This window comes from Sarcophilus harrisii, chromosome 4, assembly GCF_902635505.1.
Source record: "Sarcophilus harrisii chromosome 4, mSarHar1.11, whole genome shotgun sequence".
NCBI classification, from domain to species: Eukaryota; Metazoa; Chordata; class Mammalia; order Dasyuromorphia; family Dasyuridae; genus Sarcophilus; species Sarcophilus harrisii.
Genome location: NC_045429.1, coordinates 298,414,366 through 298,435,629, shown reverse-complemented (window position 1 = coordinate 298,435,629; position 21,264 = coordinate 298,414,366). Strand labels below are relative to the sequence as shown.

The window sequence follows — 21,264 nt, the reverse complement described above, 5'->3', positions numbered from 1 at the left end:
TGCAAAAAATTTTAAATTGCATGTAATCAAAACTGCTAGTTTAAATTTTTTGACTCTTTTGATTTTGTTTGTTCATAAACCCTTCTCCTATCCATATATCTGATAATTTCTTTTTAGCTCCTCTGATTTGTTTATGATGTCACTCTTTATGAAATAGTCATGTACCCCTTGGAAGTTTATCTTGATATAAAATGGTGATCTATATCTAGTATCCTCTAGAATGTTTCTAATTTTCCCAACAATTTTTGTCAAATAGTGACTTCTTACACAATAGCTAGCAAAATACTAATGCACTGTACTCATTTACTTCTGCATATTATGTATTTATTCTGTTCTGCTGATTAATGTCCCAATTGTTTTTATCAATACTAAAAATTTTTTTTAATGATAATTGACTTCTATTATAGTTTGAGGTCTGACAATATTAGGTCCCATTCCTTTCTACTTCCCCCTTCCTGCTTTAATTCCTTTGATATTATTTATCTTTTGTTGTGTCAGATGAATTTTTATTAGTTTTCCTCACTCTATATAGTATTCTTTTGATAGTTAGTGCTATACCAATCAAACTCCCAAGAAACGATATTACTGACCTAGAAAAAATAACAACAAAATTCATTTGGCAGAACAAAAGGTCAAAAATTTCAAAGGAATTAATGAAGAGAAAAGCAAATGAAGGCGGCCTGGCTGTATCAGATCTAAAACTATATTATAAAGCAGAAGTCATCAAAACCATTTGATACTGGCTAAGAAATAGAGAAATTGATCAGTGAAATAGGTTAGGTTCACAGAACAAAATCGTCAATGACTATAGCAATCTGGTATTTGATAGACCTAAAGGCCCCAGTTTTGGGGATAAGAATTCACTATTTGACAAAAACTGCTGGGAAAACTGGAAACTAGTATGGCAGAAAGTAGGCATAGACCCACACCAGCACAGTATACCAAGATAAATTGAAATAGGTTATTGATTTAGACATAAAGAATGATATTATAAATAAATTAGAAGAATATAGGATAATTTACCTCTCAGATTTGTGGGGAAAGAAATTTGTAACCAAAGAAGAACTAGAATCATTGTTGATCACAAAATAGATAATTTTGATTATATTAAGTTAACAATTTTTGTACCAACAAAACTAATGCAGACAAAATTAGAAGGAAAGCAATAAAATGGGAAAGCATTTTAACTTCCAAAGGATCTGATAAAGGCCTCATATCTAAAAGATATAGAGAATTGACACAAATTTATAACAGTTTAAGCTATTTTCCAATTGATAAATGGTCAAAGGAAATGAACAGACAATTTTCAGATGAAGAAATTAAAACCATTTCTAGTCACATGAAAAGGTGCTTCAAATCACTATTAATCAGAGAAATGAAAATTAAGACAATTCTGAGATACCACTACACACCTCTCAGACTGGCTAAGATGACAGGAAAAGATAATGACAAATGTTGGAGGGGATATGGTAAAGCTGGGACAGTGATTGTTGGTGGAATTGTAAATGGATCCAACCATTCTGGAGAGCAGTTTGGAATTATGCTTGAAAAGTTATAAAACTGTGCATACCCTTTGATCCAACAGTGTTTCTACTGAGATTATATCCCAAAGAGATCTTAGAGGAGGGAAAGGGACCCATATGTGTAAAAATGTTTGTGGCAGCCCTCTTTGTAGTGACAAGAAACTAGATACCGAGTGGATGCCCATCAATTGGAGAATGGCTTAATAAATTATGGTATATGAATGCTATGAAATACTATTGTTCTGTGAGAAAAGACTAGCAGGATGATTTCAGAGAGTCTTGGAAAGGCCTACATGAACTGATGCTAAGTGAAATGAGCAGAGCCAAAAGATCATTATACACAGCAACAACAAGACTATACAACAATCAATTCTGATGGACATGGCTCTCTTCAACAATGAGAGGATTCAAACCAGTTCCATTTGTTCAGTGATGAAGAGAACCTTCTATACCCAAAGAGAGAACCATGGGAACAGAGTGTGGAACACAACATAGCATTCTCACTCTTCTTTCTCAGTTTTTCTTTTCCTTCCTTCTTGATCTGATTTTTCTTGTGCAGCAAGATAACTGTATACATATATATACATATATTGGATTTAACACATATTTCAATATATTTAATATGTATTAGACTACCTTCCATCTAGGAGAAGGGGTGGGAGGAAGGAGGGGAAAATTAGGAACAAAAGGTTTTGCAAGGGTTAATGTTGGAAAAATTATCCATGCATATGTTTTGTAAATAAAAAATAAAATAAAAATGTTAGGGAACTTCAACCCCTGAGCCTGAGTTATCTTGGTCTGAGTACTTCAGGTGGATGGAAGCCCCCATTCCAACATGATTTTCTAACATCTTCAAGGTCCCTATCCTGGGGCTTTCTCTGTTCTTATTGTTTAAGGACACAGAGTCTGATTAACTATGCATGATCTTGACTATCTCTGGTTATACTGGGATAGAGCTGAATTTGCTGGTGGAATTCTCTTTCCTATCATCATCAGACTTTTAACTGACTTCTTCTTTTATACTGAAGTGGGAGAAGTCATTTATGATAGCTTCTCATTGTATTTGTTGGCCATTTTTTGGTCCAGTACAAATTTAAAATTTTTTCTGGAGTTCCTACTGTTTTTTATGTAGGCAGCTAACTTAGTAGGAAGTCTGAGTCATGCACTTCTTTGATGTTCTGTTGCGCCTCCTTGATGTCATGCTGCTCTTCAAGAATGAAGGACAAACAACAATGACTCCAGCACTCCAGTGTATATGCTAACCATCATCTGAGTCTTTATCAAATCAAAATCTTTTTGCTGGTGGAGGATATTGCCTCAGTGTTGAAGGCTAATCAGGCTGGTGGTTGCTGAATATTGGGGTGGTTGTGGCAATTTCTTAAAATAAGTCAACAAGTTTGCCTACATTGAAGTTTGTGGGAGTCTTCCCTTCAACTGAATACTTAAAGGCCATTTTAGAGTTATTAATTGCCCTAAGTTCAATTTTGTTGTTTCTCAAGAAATAAAGAGGTTCAAGGAGAGGGAATGGCAGTAGTAGAGTAGTCAAAATACACAGAGCATTTATCAATTGAGTGCTATATTATATAGGATCTGAATATAGTTTTCAAGATAAATTACAGTAGTAACATAAAAGATAACTGATCAAGATCACCATGATATAGTGATAATGAAAAAGTTTGAAATATTGTGAGAATTAGTACAATGTGACATAGAGACATTGTATTAGTACATGCTATTGGAAAAATGGTGCCAATAAACTTTTCAAAGTAAGATTGCCACAAATTTTCAATTTGTATAAAAAAATACAATCTATGAAGTGCAATAAAGTGAAGCATGATGAAGAGAGGTATCTTTGTATCCTTTTGAATATACTTTGATACACTTTTCTGATGCTCTGGGTCCACTGAAGCAATGTTAAGCTCTTTTCATCAAGTAGTAATATTATACATTTTTAGAAGGAAAAAAAAAAAAACAAAACAATTCAGAGATCAGCAGCATTTTAGGTCTGCCCTCTTGCCTTTTTAATGAAACAGTGTTAGGCTAAGTCAGTGACAAATATTTTCCTTAAGAGAAAGATGAAAAGTTTTTCAAATTTTATCTGTGGGCAATACCACCAAACCTAGCCAGCTCTTCACATAGCAGGATTCTATTTTCTCCCAGCTTCCAAGAGCTACAGAGTTCTCCTCCAGTCAAACCAGCTCCCAGAACAGCCTGAAGCAGCTGCTCAAACTTCTCTTCCTCTTCAAGCATCAGAGAACATTTTTAGCTCTTCTCCTTTACCTTATTGTTGGTTTAATATGGTTATGTCTCCTTCCTTTGACATCTCTCTTGTTACCTGGTTTCCTCTGGTTTTTAATTCTTCAACAGCAGACCTCCTCAAGCATCATGGCTCATCTCTAACTTAGGTTGAAAAAAAAAACACAAGATCAATAATTCTTTCAGGTATAATGCCAAAAGATAATATGCAATTTTCTCATAATTCTCAAAAAAATCTATTTAAGAGGCCATTTGAGATTATAAATTATCCAGATATAGAGAAGTTAGATTGCATCGGCACCATTCAGTCTGAGATTGGGTTGATTTAGTTATCCCTTATGGATTTCTTACTCTAGATATTATACCTTTAAATTATTCCTGCTTATTACTAAAGTTGTTTATTCTATTTTCACTTGTGAATGAACCCCAGAAAACCTACTTTCATGATCTGGAGTGTGTATGGCAAATAGACATAAGCAGGAAAAGATGAAATGAATGTTATACTAGAAAGCATCCATTATAAATAGCAGTGGTAGAACTGAGGATAAGACAAATAAGCCAATCTTTGACTTCAAGGTGTCAAAACAGTTTGATGGACTAGATAATTCAGATCCTTTGTACCTCTTGTTGCAAGTCAGAAATCAGTGATAAAATTAGAAAATATTAAAAAACAATATTCCTGGATTTTTTGCTCCATGAAGCAAAAAAGTTGAAGCTGTAAACATCATATCTTGACTTGGTTCAAGCTACCCTGAACCTCTAACCTCCTTTTTAAACTTCTTCCTTTATTCTCTATTCCATTCCTAATCTTTCATTTTTTTTTCCTGTTCTTGGGCTCCAACTCCTTTCTTCTGGTATCTACTCCAGCTGATCATAGCAGAAATTGGATTTTTTCCCCCTCTGGTATGATACACTTGGACTAGAGCCCCAGTAATGGTTGTGGTTAAGGGTGTGACACTCCAGGCACTCTACATTAGAAGTGAAGGAGGAAGAAGATAATGTATTTAGGCTTTTAGCAGTCCAAAGCAAAAGAAGAAAAGCAGTAATTAGAACTTTCTTTGGCTTTAGTTTAATGATCAGAATTTATTATGTTGTTCTCTGAAGGCAGGGACCATTTTAATGAAAATACATTTTCCTTTCCTCAGCTTTCTTCCTCTTTTTCATGCCAGACACAAAAATTTCAAATAAGTTGAAATTTTGTTGTGTGATCTATGAATAAAATTTGGTAGTATGGGGAAAAAATAACCCAAATGGAAGATTGGGAACAGTTGTTCAAGTCATTTTTGACTCTTCACGATCCCCATTTGGGATTTTATTGATAAAGATACTGGCAACCAGGCTTAAGTGATTTGTCCAAGATCATAAAGCTATTAAGTGTCTGATGCTAGATCTGAACTCATGAAAATGACTCTCCCTAATTCCAAATCCAGTGCTTTGTCCATTATGCCACATAGATGCCCCTGTAAAATATTAGCCTAATACGTTAAGCATAATAAGCATTTATTAGAGGTATATTGGCTAGATAAGCTAGTGAGGCTTGTAATACTCAGTGCTTATCTAATATGTTCTGGACCACTGGGGAATCTCAAGTATTTTCCTCAACTTGTTTGATTAGTATCACTAGAAATTCATTCATCTGTGTGGCCAGCACTTACAAAAATAATTCTGCAATTATGCCATAAGATTTATCAACAGCTGGGTAAGGCACTATATTTGAAAGAATAAATCTGGTTTACATGGCCTTCAGGAGAAATTAGTTCCACAAAGGTCCAATGAAGTCTTTTAACTTGCATTATTAGTCAGTGTGATCCCCGGTCTTGAAACCTACCCAATCTCAAACTGACCATGCATATAGAGATAGGCAGACTAGAATTCAGGAATTACTGCAGCAATCCCAATTGAAGGTCATCTGACAGACTACTGTACTAGTTATGATAATCATCCTGTGAACTTTTTATTTTTATTGATGCTTTTTGTTTTCACAATCACATTCATTTGAGCACATATTGCTTTTTACTTTCTTTCTCTGAAATCATAGCTTATAACAAAGATTTTTTTAAAAAGAAAGAAAAAAATGCAGTTCAGGAAAACTAACATACACATTGAATGAGTCTGACAACCTATGTGATATTCCATATTCATTGTCTGCCTTCTCTGTACTGAAGGGAAAGAACAAAAATGTTTTTTTTTTTTTTTTTTTTAATTTTTGTGAGTAGCCTCAACACACACACATTTTAAAAAAAATCTCTAATAAATACTTCAGGGATCTGAAGGTAAGTCAGCTCATTACTTTTTGACATCAGAAACCTAAATAAAGAAGAGAGAAGATATTTTGTTGATGACAATAATAATTCTTCATGATGATTTAGTATTTTGGTATTATCTTATTTATCTTCATGACATCTCTCTGAAAAATATCATGCATAATTATGAAAATATATATAAATGCACTAACATGTATTGGATTACTTGTTCTCTAGAGAAGGGAGTGGGGAAGGGAGGGAGAAAAATATTTGGAACACAAGATTTTGCAGGGGTGAATGCTGAAAACTATCTATGCATATGTTTTTAAAATAAAAAGCTTTATTTTTTAAAAACCATGTAAATATTATCCTTCTCACTTTATAAAAGAAAAAAAAAAGGAAGGTTTGGGGAAGTTGGATGACTTATAGAGGTAAAAGGATCTCAGAGACCATCTAGTCCAATCCTTTCATTTTATAGATTGGGAAATTTGGAGGAATTTAAAGGACTTCCCAAAGTCACACAAGTATTAAGTATCAGAACTGAGTCATGAAGGAAAATGAAGATTCTAAGGAGGAGATATGGTGTAGAAGTGAATTCTATATATTGAAAGTGACATGGTGATATGGATATGATATAGAAGTGAATTCTACCCAATGCAAAGGCACAGAGATAGGAGATGTAATGTCAGATATGTGGGGATAACAAAAAGACCAGTTTGACTAGATCATGGATTTCATGGAGGGTAGTAATATGAAACAGAATTGGAGAGATGGGCTGGAGTTGTGTTGAGAATAGCTTATATACTTACCAGAGGAGTTTATGTTTGATCTTGGAAGTAAAACAGAGTCACTGGAATTTATTGAATAGGAAAGTGATAAGGTCAGATATGTATTACTATAAAAGTTACTTTGACATCCAAGGAGACAATGAATTTGAGTGAAAAGAGACTAAAGACAAGAAGACTAATTAAGATGCTTTTGAAATAGTCCAGGTAAGGGATGGTTGTGTGAGTGGAAAGGAGACAAGTGTGAACAATTGTGTGGAGATAGAAAAGACAAAATTTTCAGCTAATTAGTATGTAGAAAAATAGTAAAGAATTTGCTACCAGACTATGTAATTCATTCCCTCAGTCAAGTTTGGAGATGTTCATTACCAGAAGGCTAATAATTAGACAATTTTTATACCTCCTCAATCAATTTATCATCTCATTACAAATCGTAGCTATTCTAAACCTTTTCACTCCTCATATATCCCACTATACCTCCTCTCCCATGGATTTCCCTTCATAATTCATTAAATAAAGTAAAGCAATTGACCAAGAATTCCTCTTCCTCACCTCATGTTATTCAGACATCTTCACCTACTATGCTCCTTCCTCCTACTCCTTCCCCTCCCACCAGCATGTTCCAGTTTCTAACCTAGAGGTAACTCTTATTGCCAGAGCTAATTCCTCTAAACGCACCATTGAGTCTACTCTGTTCTGTCTTCTCTAGCAGATTTCTCCCGTTATCATTCCCATGTCACCCTTCCACTCCATTAACTGCAGTGGTTCCCTTTTCAAGATTGAATAAAAAACACTCTGGCATTTAAAACCCTTCACAAATTGTCCCCTTTCTACCTTTCCAGTCTCCTTACACTTAGCTATGATAGTTTACTTTTTTCTTTTCACTTGATACTTCACATCTCAATTTTTAGCCTTTGCATTAATTGTTCTCCATGCCTGAATTGTTCATTCTTCTCACCTGTTTTTTTAGTTTCCTTGACTTCATTCAGCTGAAGTCCTACTTTTTACTGAAGTCCTTGCCTGATACTTTCTGATAGTGCCTTCCTATGAGTTTACATCTCACCTATTCTGCATATATCTTGTTTGTACAAAGATTTGATTAGAATTGAATGGAAGACATGGATGGATTGCTGTCTCCTGAGGCTTTTTCCAACTCTGAGATTCTTTGAATCTTATGAATTTGATGGGTGCCAAAGTAATTTTATATAACTATTTCTTAGAATATAACAATAAATTTTATTTATATATAAGGACCAATTAACTCTCATGAAACTGTATAACTGATTATCAGCAGGCTTGCAAGATATCTTGAAAATCTACAAAACTTAGCTGATATGCTCATTGTCTATGTAGTGTTTTATAAAGTCTTAGATTCTATGTGATTACTCTTTGTCAAATTTCTATGGACTTGAATTCTAGATGGGAAGTTGCTGAGATGTGCTTATGACATTATCCAGCTTCAAGCAGAACCATATGCCACAGATTTCCTAAAAAGGTTCTTTGTATTATATGGGAAGTTAAACAAAATGAACTCTAATTGCTTCATCCAGCAACAAATGACCAAAGTTGGAAATAATCAGTGTTAGGAGTTTTTGTGGACAGACAGGCAATATTGAAGGAACTGACTTGGTACAGCCATTTGGAAATATATTTGAATGTTATAAAAAATGACTAAAATGTCCATAATCTTTGATCCTACTGTTGGACATTTACTTCAAGGAGATTAATGACAGAAATAAAAGTCCTTCATATTCCAAAATATTCATAGAAATGCTTTTTGTGATAGCAGAGAACTGGAGACAAAGTCAATATTTATTAACCGAGGAAAGGCTAAACAAATTGTAATACATGAATATAATGAAAAACTACTGCAATTTAAATAAAGACAAATATGATATATTTCAGACATATAAATTGATGCACAGGGAAATAAGCAGAAGCAAGAAAATAATATTCACAACGACTACAATATAAATGAAATTTAAAAATTAGCTTATCCAAATAATTGGGTATCAGTTACTGAAGCCTCCTTGTCAGCTGCTTTTCTGTTATAATCATCTCCAGTCTCAACTTAATCCTGGGCCTGGCTACCTACTTTTCTTGTTTTTATTTTTTTTTCCTTGTTTTATTGTTTGAACTAAGGGAGGAAACAAGAGTAGAATTCCCTTATGCACTACTCCTTAAATCACACTCTGATATATGACTAAGTTAACAAGAATTTATCTAGTACCTCCACTATGCTAGGTATTATGTTAGGATATAGGTATACAGAGAAAATAGTGAAAGTGTCTCTGTCCTCAAGGAGTTTACACTCTAGCAGAGAAACATATAAATGCAAAATAGAGATACTGTTGATTTTTCTAAGAAGGTAATAACACCTGTGGAGATCAGAGCATATTTTAATGTCAAATGAGATACTTGAGGAAGCAGTATGATATGGAGTATGTGGTACACTACTTACCTATACGTAGGTAGCTAGGTGGTTCAGTGAATACAGTGCTGGTCCCAGAGTCAGGAAGAAGACTTCAGGATAAATTACAGATACTTAATGGCTGCAATGATTCTGGGAAAGTTACTTAACCTCTGTCTGCTTCAGTTCCCTCAATTGTAAAATGGGGATAATAATGACATCTAGCTACCTCATAGGGTTGCTGACAGGATCAAGTGACATATTTGTAAAGTGCTTAGAAGGTGCTCAGTAAACACTTAATAAATGTTTGTTCTTTCTCCTACTTCTTGGTATGAACTTGGAAGAAAATCTACTTCCATATACTTTTTCATCTGTAAAATAAGTAGGTTGTTTTAGATGGCCTCTATGGACTCATGCAGCTCTAGTTCTATGAGCGTATGACCTGAGCCTTGAAAAAAATTAAAACTTCTAAGAAATAGGGGATAGCAGATGAGGAGAAATTACATTCCAGGTATGGGGGACATCTAGTGCAAAAGCAGGAGAATGGGAGATGGAATGATGTAAGGAACAACAAGAATGCCGATTTGGTTGGACTACAGTGTAATGAAGGGGAATAATATATAATAAATTTGGAAAGGTAGATTGGGCCAGATTGTGAAGTATTTTAAATGCCATGAATCCAAGATCTAATAATGAGTTATTATCAATTATTAAATGGGGTAATGACAGTTTTGCTTTAGGAATATTACTTTGGTAGTTTTTAGGAAGATGGAATGGCAAAAAAAAAAAGGAGAGAAAACCATTTGGAAAGCAACAATTGAGTTAAGAAGTGATAAGGACTTTTTAACTAGGATGGTAGCTATGTGAATTGGAAAGAATGTCAATACAAATGAGAAAAACTATGAAGACAGAATGAATAAGACTTGGCAAATGAGTAGTTATATACTCTACAAGAGGTCCCATTGTGAATCTGGTTGACTAGAAAGATAATAGTTCACTTGACAAAAATAGAGAAGTTTAGTTGTGTTTGAAAGAAAGTTTTACTAGAGTTGAATTCAATAATAAATTCTCTCTAGTCAATCCTCTTGATCCTGAATGATAATATATACCTCATTTCCTACTCCAAGAAGATTACTAGCACTTAATACCTCTGAAGGATGTTCCCAAGTCTTTTTTTAACTTTGCTGCTTCTGTTTGGTTAATGTACTTTGTGTTTTGTCCTTTACCATCTGTGCCTTAAAATATTTTGCTTTTTTAGTCCCAGTTTCAGGATAACCATGCCAAGATCAGCCCTCTCTTTTTACTATTAGGAGATACTTTATTTTCTTAGAGTTAAGGCCTATTAAGAATGCTATGCCCTGAGCTCCATGTAACAACAATCCTTTGTGCTCACCATTTCTTTCACATCAGCACCAGATGATCCCTGAACTTGGACAAGTACCTGTAGGACATATATTCCAATCATGAAACCTTGCTATGAATAAACTTAGTCTCATTGTCACTATTCTCCATCAACTGTCAAGGCTACAGATGACTACATAACCACTGCTATATATATTCTGGGTAATACATTAAATCACACTAAAGTGGGTCTACTTCTATAGGAGGTCCTAGCACATGTGCCTAGTTTTCTTCTACTGTTGTGCCACAGTTCCCTTTAATTGTTCTGACTCAGTTTCCCTAAATTGTTCTGCCTCAGTTTCCCCAATTGTTCTGCCTTAGTTTTCCTGAATTGTTTTGCCTTAATCCCCCAGGTTTACAACCCTCCTCCAGATCATTAGGAGAGATATAACTTAGGGCTAGCTATTCTAAGGTTATAAATTGTAAATGTATAAACTCAAGATAAGGAGGAGTTCAGACTTCCTGGCTCCTAACTCCTCCTAAGTCATCAAGAATTTATGGTCTTACCTTCCAATCTGTCAGAATCAGATTGATGGTCCCTTCCTGGGGATTCCTGATCAACAGAGTTTGGACTTCAATCCCCCCTCCCTCCTTCTACCTTTGTTTAGCTACCCAAACTTAGAGAGATAAATAGGTCATTGAGAACTCACATTCCCTGCTGGATGCTTTGGACATCAGCCCTGGGGGCTTCATGCCCCCAGCACAATTTCTCCCTTTCAGAAATCCAAATAAAATATTAAAAACTCTCCAATCTCTATCTTGCCTCAGTTTCTCTGGCATTACATTACCAATGGAATAAAGAAAGCTTTTTGCTTATGACCATTGTTGGGCCTATTTTTAAATTTTTGTTTTTATTTTATTTTATTTCTTATAATTAACTGTGGTGTGATGACTTGTGTGAGTTCTTTTAGCAGGTGTATAATCTTTATGACTTTTTGGTCATTTATTTTCAGATTTGACATTTTAGGTTCTTTTATTTATTTATTTTTTTACCTTATTACTCTTTGGCCAATAGGTGTCCCCATTGATGATTTTTTTCCCCCCTCTGGAGTCCCCACTCAAAGATAATTAACTTTATTCTCTGAGTACAACATCACTGCTCTAAGATTTATTTAGCAAGTACCTAGGGTGAATCCTCTTTCTCAGTTATAGTATGTCAAGTCACTGCGCAGATGAATTTGCATTACACTTGGATGCTATGGTAGCAGTTATTGAGGAAAGAGTCCTTTGCTAGATTTTCCTTGAAATTGTTATTCTTAAAAAAAAAAAAAAAAAAAAGGCAGGATGCCTTTCAGGTTTCAGTTCAGTTCAGTTCAGTTATCTTATAATCATCTTCTCTGACAATTCCTACTCCACCCACTTCTTCCTTGTTAGTTCTTCAAAATTCATTGGAAATCTCCCAGAATCTCAAAGAGACTTCTGGCTTCTAGAATGGGTGGAAGGACTAGCTATGTGCCGCATCATTGTTCCACCTTGTGGCAATGTTTAAGGCCTATATCATATCCCTTGCACCAAGGATGTTCTGATGTTTAAATGTATAATTTAGGTCTTCCCCAGAGTAGAAGAACAACACCTGCCCCTGTTCATTACTCTTCCAAATCTCCTGAAATGGACATAATGAAGATGAAAATTGACACCTGTTTGTTTCTCGCTTCTCTTTCCACCAAAGTGATTGATGATTCTGTTCAAAGATAAAATCCCTTTGGAATCATTCATAGTGAAGCTCATCTGTCCCTTCAGTAGTTCTCTTCTTTCCAACACCTTAGAGAAACTGAATTGAGGATTAAAAGTGGTGTAACACCCTTATATTCCAGTCACTGTGTTTTGGGACCTGCTTTCTTTGATTTGGAACAATGTCAGTGGATCTCTGGATGGCCCTAAGGGTTGCTATTAAGGGATGGTATGCAGAGGAAATCCTGTCACAATTTGTATGTCAGTTTTCATCCTAGGGAGAACAGTGTTTCTCTGCATTGAAGGCAAGGCAATGTCCATTAGAAGCATAAACAATTGCTGGCATCCGGAAGGTGATCCAATTAAGTTGTAAAGAGGCAGAATGCAGCCTTAATGGGCCTTAATTACCTCTTGAAAAATATAAAGGTTTAGAAGAACAGCCAGATCACCCCAGGCAAGATTTGATTAGCATCATCTCAATGATTAGGTCATGTAGCTCAGCTGCAGAAGTTTCTGGGGTTAAAGGCATATTGAGGCTATCTTGGGATCCTAGTCAGATCTTTGCCCAGGAAGAATATATCGGTTTCAATTAAACTTTCTCTTTGGGAGTAGATGAATCAGTGCAGACCCAGCAGGTGGAGCAGAGTTCAGTGATGTAACTAGACAATGACCGACCATAACCAGGCTTTACTGCCTTGTTAGATTCCATGTCTTTGTTCAACAAGTTGTTTGAGGTCTCAAAGAACATCATCTAATGGATGGGGGAGATTTTCCAGGCCATCACCATGGAGCCCAGTAGATTCTTGGTAAATTATGACTGATTTAGAGTTTGGCCATGTTTTGCTTTTCCCGATAATTTTATTTAAATTTTAAAAATACGTTTTACTCAAAGAAATTGAAACTGTTTCTAGCCATATGAAAAGATACTCCAAGTCATTATTAATCAGAGAAATGCAAATTAAGACAACTCTGAGATACCACTACACAGCCTGTCATACTGGCTAGAATGACAGGGAAAGATAATGCGGAATGTTGGAAGGGATGTGGGAAAATAGGGACACTAATACATTGTTGGTGGAATTGTGAATACATCCAACTATTCTGGAGAGCAATTTGGAACTATGCTCAAAAAGTTATCAAGCTGTGCATATCCTTTGATCCACAGTTTACTCAGGGCATACCCCAAAGAGATATAAGAAGGAAAAGGACCTATAGTACTTTTTTGGCAGGTCTCTTTGTGTGACCAGAAACAAACTGTAGATGCCCAATGGCTGAATAAATTGTAATTGAATATTATGGAATATTATTATTCAGTAGAAATGACCAACAGGACGATTTCAGAAAGGCGGAAGACTTACCGTTGATGCAAGTGAAACAGCAGGGCCAGGGAAATATTATAATCTTTCCAATACTATATGATGATCAATTCTTATGGACCTGGCCATCTTCAGCAATGAGATGAACCAAATCAGTTCCAATGGAGCAGTAATGAACTGAACCAGCTACACCCAGCAAAAGAACTCTGGGACATGACTAAAAACCATTACGTTGAATTCCCAATCCCTATATTTTTGCCTGCCAGCATTTTGGATTTCCTACACAGGCTAATTGTACAATATTTCAGAGTCTGAATCTTTTTGTACAGCAAAATAAAGTTTTGGTCATATATACTTATTTTGTATTTAATTTATACATTAATATATTTAACATCTACTGGTCATCCTGACATCTGGGGGGGGTGGGGAAGGAGGGGAAAAATTGGAACAAAAGGTTTGGCAGTTGTCAATGCTGTAAAATTACCCTTGCATGTAACTTGTAAATAAAAAGCTATTTTAAAAAATGCAAAAAAACAAAACAACATCATCAACAACAACAAAAAACCACACTCATACACAAACTAATGAACTTAAAAAAAAAATAAAAATACCTTTTAATTTATGTAAACACCCATTGCCAAGACTGCAAAATCCTCTGGGATTTGGATTCCTAATTTAGGAGGAGAGGAAACTAATATTGGATCAGCCCTCAAATAGGTAATGGAGGGGAGGCAGAGGTTTTGACAAAAGGGAAAGATTTTTGGGGAGTGACTTTCAAAGAGAACAAGAAAAGGAAAAGAGAGAAGTGGGTCCAAGGTAGCAGAGTGACTAGGACAACAGCTGGTGGCTGATCACCAGGGGAGATCACCCCTTTCACCCCACACCCCCCCTACTCTCCAAACTCCCGCACACACACACACACAATTTTCAGAGAGAAACAAGGAAGCTAAGAGTGGAACAATAGTCAGACCCTGCTTTAATTTGTATGTTTTTTAAAAAAATATTTTGTTAAAGAATATATTTGTCAGATTTGGCATTATTTCTCATAGACACTTTTGGTAAATATTGTCCTTATATGATTGAATATTTCTTTATTTGTAGCATGAGGGCACCAGGAAAGAGAGAGGGATTTTTCTTAGTTAAGACTCGGAGTTTCACCTCATTGTTATAGAGTTTTGCTCTCTGAGGGGACAAGCATAAACCATTTCATAAATATTCTTCTAATGGGGAGAATCACCATGAATTTGGGTCCTATTACATAAATCTACCTCTTAGATACAAGTCTAGTTACATTTACATTTCCTAGTGTTTCCCCCCCTCATATTAACAAATTAATATTGTGTTAAAATAAAACAGTCAAATCTGAACAGCTAGGTGGCATAGTGGATAGAGCACCAGCCCTGAAGTCAGGAGGCCCCGAGTTTAAATCTGGTCTCATCTCGGACACTTAACACTTCCTAGCTCTGTGACCCTGAGCAAGTCACTTAACTCAAATTGCCTCAGCAAAAAAATAAATAAATAAATAAAGATAGTCAAATCACAAGTTATGAGTAAGATTTAGCTCCACAGTACTAGGATAATTATCATTCTGTGTTCTGACCCAACCATATAGACCAAATTTCTATTTTCTTTTTGAAATATATGAATAAGATGTGTAAGGAGATGTGATTGCAGAGATTTAAGTAAAGTGACAATAAATGAAGAGCTGAGAAGAGTTCCTCACTCTCTGCATATTGATCTATATTACTCTCTGGTAAGCTGCTGAGAGGGAGGTAGTTATAGAGAGCAACAACATGTATACTAACCAAGGAATTTAAAAAGGTATTAGCATGGCACAACCAAAAGTCAGCTTGATTTCCTACCTTCATTCTGGATTGACTCATGTCTGCCCCATCCAGTTTATATTTGCATGATTCAAGAATGTTTTATTGTTTCATATTATTTAAAGCTAATTTATTTCACATTTAAACTAGCTGATAAATGTAATTACAGAGTAACTAAAATGGTTTGTGAAGGTGGTGTTGATGTGTGTGTGTGTGTGTGTGTGTATTCAAAAATTTTTGTCTCCTCCCTGCATGCTTTTCTCTAGATATAAAGTTTTTTAACTTAGGCTCTAAAGTGAAGGAGCTTTTTTGAGGGGAAATAATGTATGATAAGGCTGAAATGGTAGGTTGGAAAGCAGGTTGTGAAATGTTTTTAAAGCCAGGGATTCAAGACCGGAGGGTGAATTCTTAAACATTATTAGATTATTATTATTAGATTTAGGAAATCACTTAGGCAGATGTTTGAAGGATGGAATGAAGAGAGGAAAGAATTAAATCAGGAAAAATATTTGGAAAGCAAGAGTGAACTTTATAAAGTATCCTTAAAAAAATTGATAACTGTTTTTGGCCAATTTTATGTGTGTGTATACATATATATATATATATATATATATATATATATATATATATATATATTTTTTTAGAATGGGTCCATATGCTTTATCAGACTGCTTTCCCATTCTCTATCCACAGCACTAGCATTGATTACATACCAGGGGGTAGGAGGGTCATTGTTTTTATTATATAAAGGGTAGTAGACAACATAATACCATAGGGAAGAACAAAAGAATCATGTAGCTTTAGAGACAACAGCAACAAAAGCAAACAATACTGCACAAGATAGCAATCAATGGTATAAAATATTCCATATGTTTTCAGACATGATTGATAGGTTGGTTGATTCTGTTGCATTTTTTTTCCTTTGTAATTCTTGTTGTATAACCCAACTTTGATGGATGCCCAAGTTAGATGTGGGACTCACATGGGAGAGATACCCTGATTCCTTTTATCATGTGGATAAAAACAGCCTCTTTCCATGAGCTATATGGACAGAACTGGCTGAATACCTAACAGAGATAGTCACTCTCTCTTTCCAGTGTCATGCAAAAGTGGTCTTATTCATCCATCCCAGGGGGAGGGCACTTACACTTTCCTCTTAGGTCCCAAGGCTTTCAGAAATGGATTTGAGGATTTGGTTTATTTCTTTTGTCTTTTTCAATTCTAAGCAAAGCAAGTAGAGTCTCAGTAGAAGCTCGAGAAAAGCTGACCATGTAGCCTCAGTTCCAGGCTGAGTTCCATTGCTGTTCCATTGCTGCTAGTAAGATACCTTCCAAATCTTCCAGCAAGGAAAACTTGAGAAGCTTTAAAATTGAGGGTACACAATCAGTAGGGGTAAAGTCAATGCTAAAAACTAGACATTCCCTTCCCAAACCCCTTAAAAGTATTAGAGAGTTATGAGATTTTCTACCCTTAAATGTAATACACATAACTTTCAGGTAATGGTAGCTAGAGCAGTCACTCTTAGAAGAGAAGCCTTATTGGGTATGGGAGAAGGGCATATTAAAAAATGTTTTTGGAATTCTCTCTTCTCACAAGAGGAGAGGGGACTAATCAGAGATACAGTTTTGAAGGAATGGGACAAGAGAAATGGATCAAAATAACCCTGTACATCAGGGAAGTATGTGGGATCAAGAGAGTGAAGACGGTAGCTTGAAAGAAGCTATATGTCCTAACATAATATATATATGTACTATATGTATAATATATACTATATATATATGTATATAGCTATATGTCCTGACTATATGTATAATATATACTATATGTAATATATACTATATACATAATATATATACTATATGTAATATAGTATATACTATATGTAATATAGTATATACTATATGTATAATATATACTATATATATGTATATAGCTATATGTATAAATTATATGTCCTGACTGCAGCAGGGCCACGTGGGGCCAGGGGAAAGAAACTGATCTTTAGTGAAATTCATTATTTTAAATATGATGGCAAAAGTAGTTTTAAATTATTGGGAATTTAAAGCTGTGTTTGGGATTTTAAGTTAAAATATAGGTTATTAAAAACAAAATGCCAGTAGCTTACCTTAGGGGAGGTTGTGGTTGTTTCTCCCTACTTAGATGGTATGTTGTTTTTTAGAGGTATTGGGTATTTTGTAACTGAGTAATGCCTTAAAAATTTGTCAGTTCTGTTGGGCATGTATAAGTTTTATGAAATTTGGTTCAGTTATTTGTGAACCTTGAAGTTAAAGTTTAAAAAAAAAAATTTTTTTGACTTAAAGACAAGGGACAAGAAAGATTGATTTGCAAAAACACTTAGTAGTTTAAATGGAGCACTGGCATATTGGATCCTGGAGTATATGGCACGCTAAAAAGGTTAGCAGTAATAAGTTGGGCTCGGGAAGGATGGTGGAGTGGAGGAAGGGTGGCCAAGTGGAGAGGGACCTTGTCAGATGATCTAATCCCTCTCCCCCCCTTTAAGTATGGTGGCTTTTTAACAACTGCAGCTCCTTGCTGGTTCGGATATTAATTGCTTCTACTGTTTAAAGGAACAGCCTACATTTATGTAGTGTTAATAACTGAATGTTTTATTTTTATTTTTCAAGTCTATAGCTTCTCTAAGAAGTTTGTTGGAACTGTAAGTTTTCTGAAAGCAATTTATTTCTACTAAGATCGCATATGTCTAAAGCAAATTATTTAATGTTTGTTTACATGCCTGATAGTCTCCTTGTTTAAGTAATATGACTTAAAAAAAAAAACAAACAAACAAACCTAGAGCAGGGTTTTAATCTGATCTGATAATTTGATAGGGTTATTTCCAAAAATTTAATTCTTTTTTTTTTAGAATGAAGAGAGTATTAATGTTAAATCTGAAAGATCTGAAAGTTTCTTTTATGTGGAAACAGGATGGACAACATGAGATTTAGAATTTTTCTTTGTATTGAGTATTTTAAAGGCAAAATGATCTATGTAATGTTAAACATAGAGCCATCTACTTAGATATGAAAGATAAGCTATATAAGCTGTAAGCTTTCTAGGATGAATCCTTTACTGTGATTCTTGAGAACTAGATTCATCTGAAGCCTTGATTAATGATAATTGCTGTAGGAGATAAAATATTTTGGGACTGCATCTAATATTTACTTGGAGTTTTGAATTCAGTTAAGACTGTCTGCATAGGTCAAAAGGTAGAATGGTTAAAAATTAGGACAGTTACCTAAAGTAAAACTGCCTTAAATAAATCATGTCTCTGATTTTTCCTCTTACAGCAAATGTCTGTAATCAGAGCAAGTAGTCAGTGAGATATACAAGTATGTAGATATTTTAATTAGCAGCCCAGACTTTGGTTGCTGCTATCTTTTAACCCTTTTACTTCGTGGGGCTAGAGTTTCTTTATCTAAAGGCTTACTTCACCCAAGTACTTGGGGCCACTCACACTTTGCCTTTTGTTTTCTGAGAGAAAGCTGGAAAAAGTTTAACTAATCTGCCTAAAGCCTTTTATACTGTATATTGCTGGAAAGAAGAGCTATCTCTGGAACCCCAATCCTAGATCCCTGACTTATTTATCAAAGATCTATATTGTCTTCAGATGCATTTTTCATGTTTTGCATTATCATGGAGGGGGCTATATGGAAAGAGAACTTTTGACACCCAAACAATTCCTAATTAAATATACAGAGAAAATGAAATGAAGGGGAATTCACTCCAGGTGAAGGGAAGGAGGCTTATAGATTAGTTGCCCATGTTGCACTGCTGATCCTTTGCCCCTGACCAGTGGCTTTCCTTTGTAAAATATTAGTTCCCATAGCCAAAGGTTGACTGACCTGTGTACAAGCAATAGCCACTACCGCTCTCTTGGTAGAAGAAAGTAGGAAGCTTACCTTTGGGGGCAGTCTTATAGTAAGTGTCCCACACCAAGTAAGAACAATATTAAATCAGAGGGCTGGGAGATGGCTCACAGATTCCAGAATGTTGAAATATGAGGCAATACTATTAGAATATTAGAAAAGGGTGATCTAATAATCACCCAAGATCATAATCTTAATCCTGCTTCCTTTTTTCTCCAGGAACAGAACCATCCCCTTGAGAAGAACATTGTTGTTTAGAGTTAATTGATTTTCAAACAAAAGTAAGAGAGGATTTACAAGAATCGCCAATGGCTAGGGGAGTAAATTGGTTTATAGATGGCTCTTCTAGGATGGGATGGGAAAAGGAAAAATGGGTTTGCTATTGTAGATGGACATAAAACTTCCACTGTTACTAAGGGCAGTCTATCTGCCCATTGGTCGGCAATTGTATGCCTTAAATCAAGTGTTGAAATTATTGAGGGACCAAGATGGGAATATATACACTGATTCGAAATATGCCTAGGGTGTGGTACATATATTTGGAAGGATTTGGGAGGAAAGAGGGTTTGTAAATAGTAAGGGTAAAGAATTGGTCCACAATACACTAGTCAGAGAGGTACTGGAAAACATTCTGGCTCCTAGGAATGTAACAGTAATATATGTCTTTACATCAGATGGGAAATTCTTTTGAGGCAAGGGGAAATAGATTAGCAGATGAGGAGGAAGGGAGCTGGAGACCAGGAGATTTCTCATATAATGACCTATACTTCCCCCTAGTCTGCCCTCTCCCGGTTTTACCCAGAAGGAAAAAGAGAAGGCCTAGACTCTTGGAGCAGTTGAGAACTCGGAAGGACGATGGCTCTTACCTGACGGCAGAAAGGTACTGACCAAAGCAAGTATGAGGCAAGTCCTTCAGCAGCTGCATCAGGGCAGTCACTGGGATGTCCAAAATCTGTGTGATGCTGTGCTGACAAGGTATGTTACTCCTGGCCTATATACCATGGCCGGACAACTGGTGGACGGTTGTCTCGTTTGTCAAGGACTAACAAAGCTGCTCAACCCCAGATCCCAAAAGGGGGATGAGCTCCAGGAATCAGACTATTCCAAAGCATCTAGATGGACTTCACTGAGCTGCCACCAGTGGGTTGCCTCAAATACTTGCTGGTCTTAGCGGACCATCTGACCTCATAGGTGGAGGCATTACCCTCAGGCCAAGCAACCACCTCAACAATAAGTAAGGTCTTATTAGAACAGATTATTCCTAGATATGGAATAGTGGAGAGGATAGATTTGGATCAGGGAACACATTTTTCTGCCCAAGTATTGTAGAATCTGATTAGGGCCTTAGAAATCACTTGAGATCTCCATATCCTTTGGCATCCTCCCTCTTTAGAGACCTTTAGAGACCCAACTACCTTGGACTAAATATCTCCTTTCACTCTGGTCAGAATCAGAACCAAGCCACATATTGGGCTTTCACTTTATGAATTATTGTACAGTTATCCTTTCCAAGCTTATCATATGTGTGAGGATCCTATCCAAAAATGATTACTCAGAGACCTCTTGAAGTAAAAAGCAGAAAAGTTGTTTATTTAATTACGAGAATGAGCAATTCCACCACAAGGAGGGAAAGAGAGAAAGCTCACTGTAGAAGGGTTAAAGAAGGGGATAAGGTATACAGTTTTTATAGGTTTTAGATACAAAGGATTACATCATGAATAGGAGAACATTAAGAGATAGGTGCTTCCTCCCCACCCCCCCACCCCTTAATTGGATGTTATTTGTGCTCAAAACAGCAGATTCCTAGTTCTGGGAGGAACCATACATCAGGCAACTAATTGGCCAGGTGTTAGTAACTTGAACAGTGATAAATGTCATCATTTGAGGTTAAATACATATGTCTAAAATCTAAGTACATATTGGCTACCACTCAACATACTCATGCAGGT

General features: G+C 35.7%; 1 long non-coding RNA gene across 1 annotated transcript; it reads right to left on the bottom strand.

The window, feature by feature from the left end:
- Nucleotides 1-3,305: 3,305 nt before the first annotated feature.
- On the bottom strand, nt 3,306-19,427 carry LOC116423699. The gene is made up of 3 exons (XR_004234206.1): nt 19,349-19,427; nt 16,576-16,789; nt 3,306-3,923 (listed from the first exon to the last, which is right to left on the bottom strand). It is a non-coding gene; the product is annotated as an uncharacterized LOC116423699 (long non-coding RNA).
- Nucleotides 19,428-21,264: the final 1,837 nt, after the last annotated feature.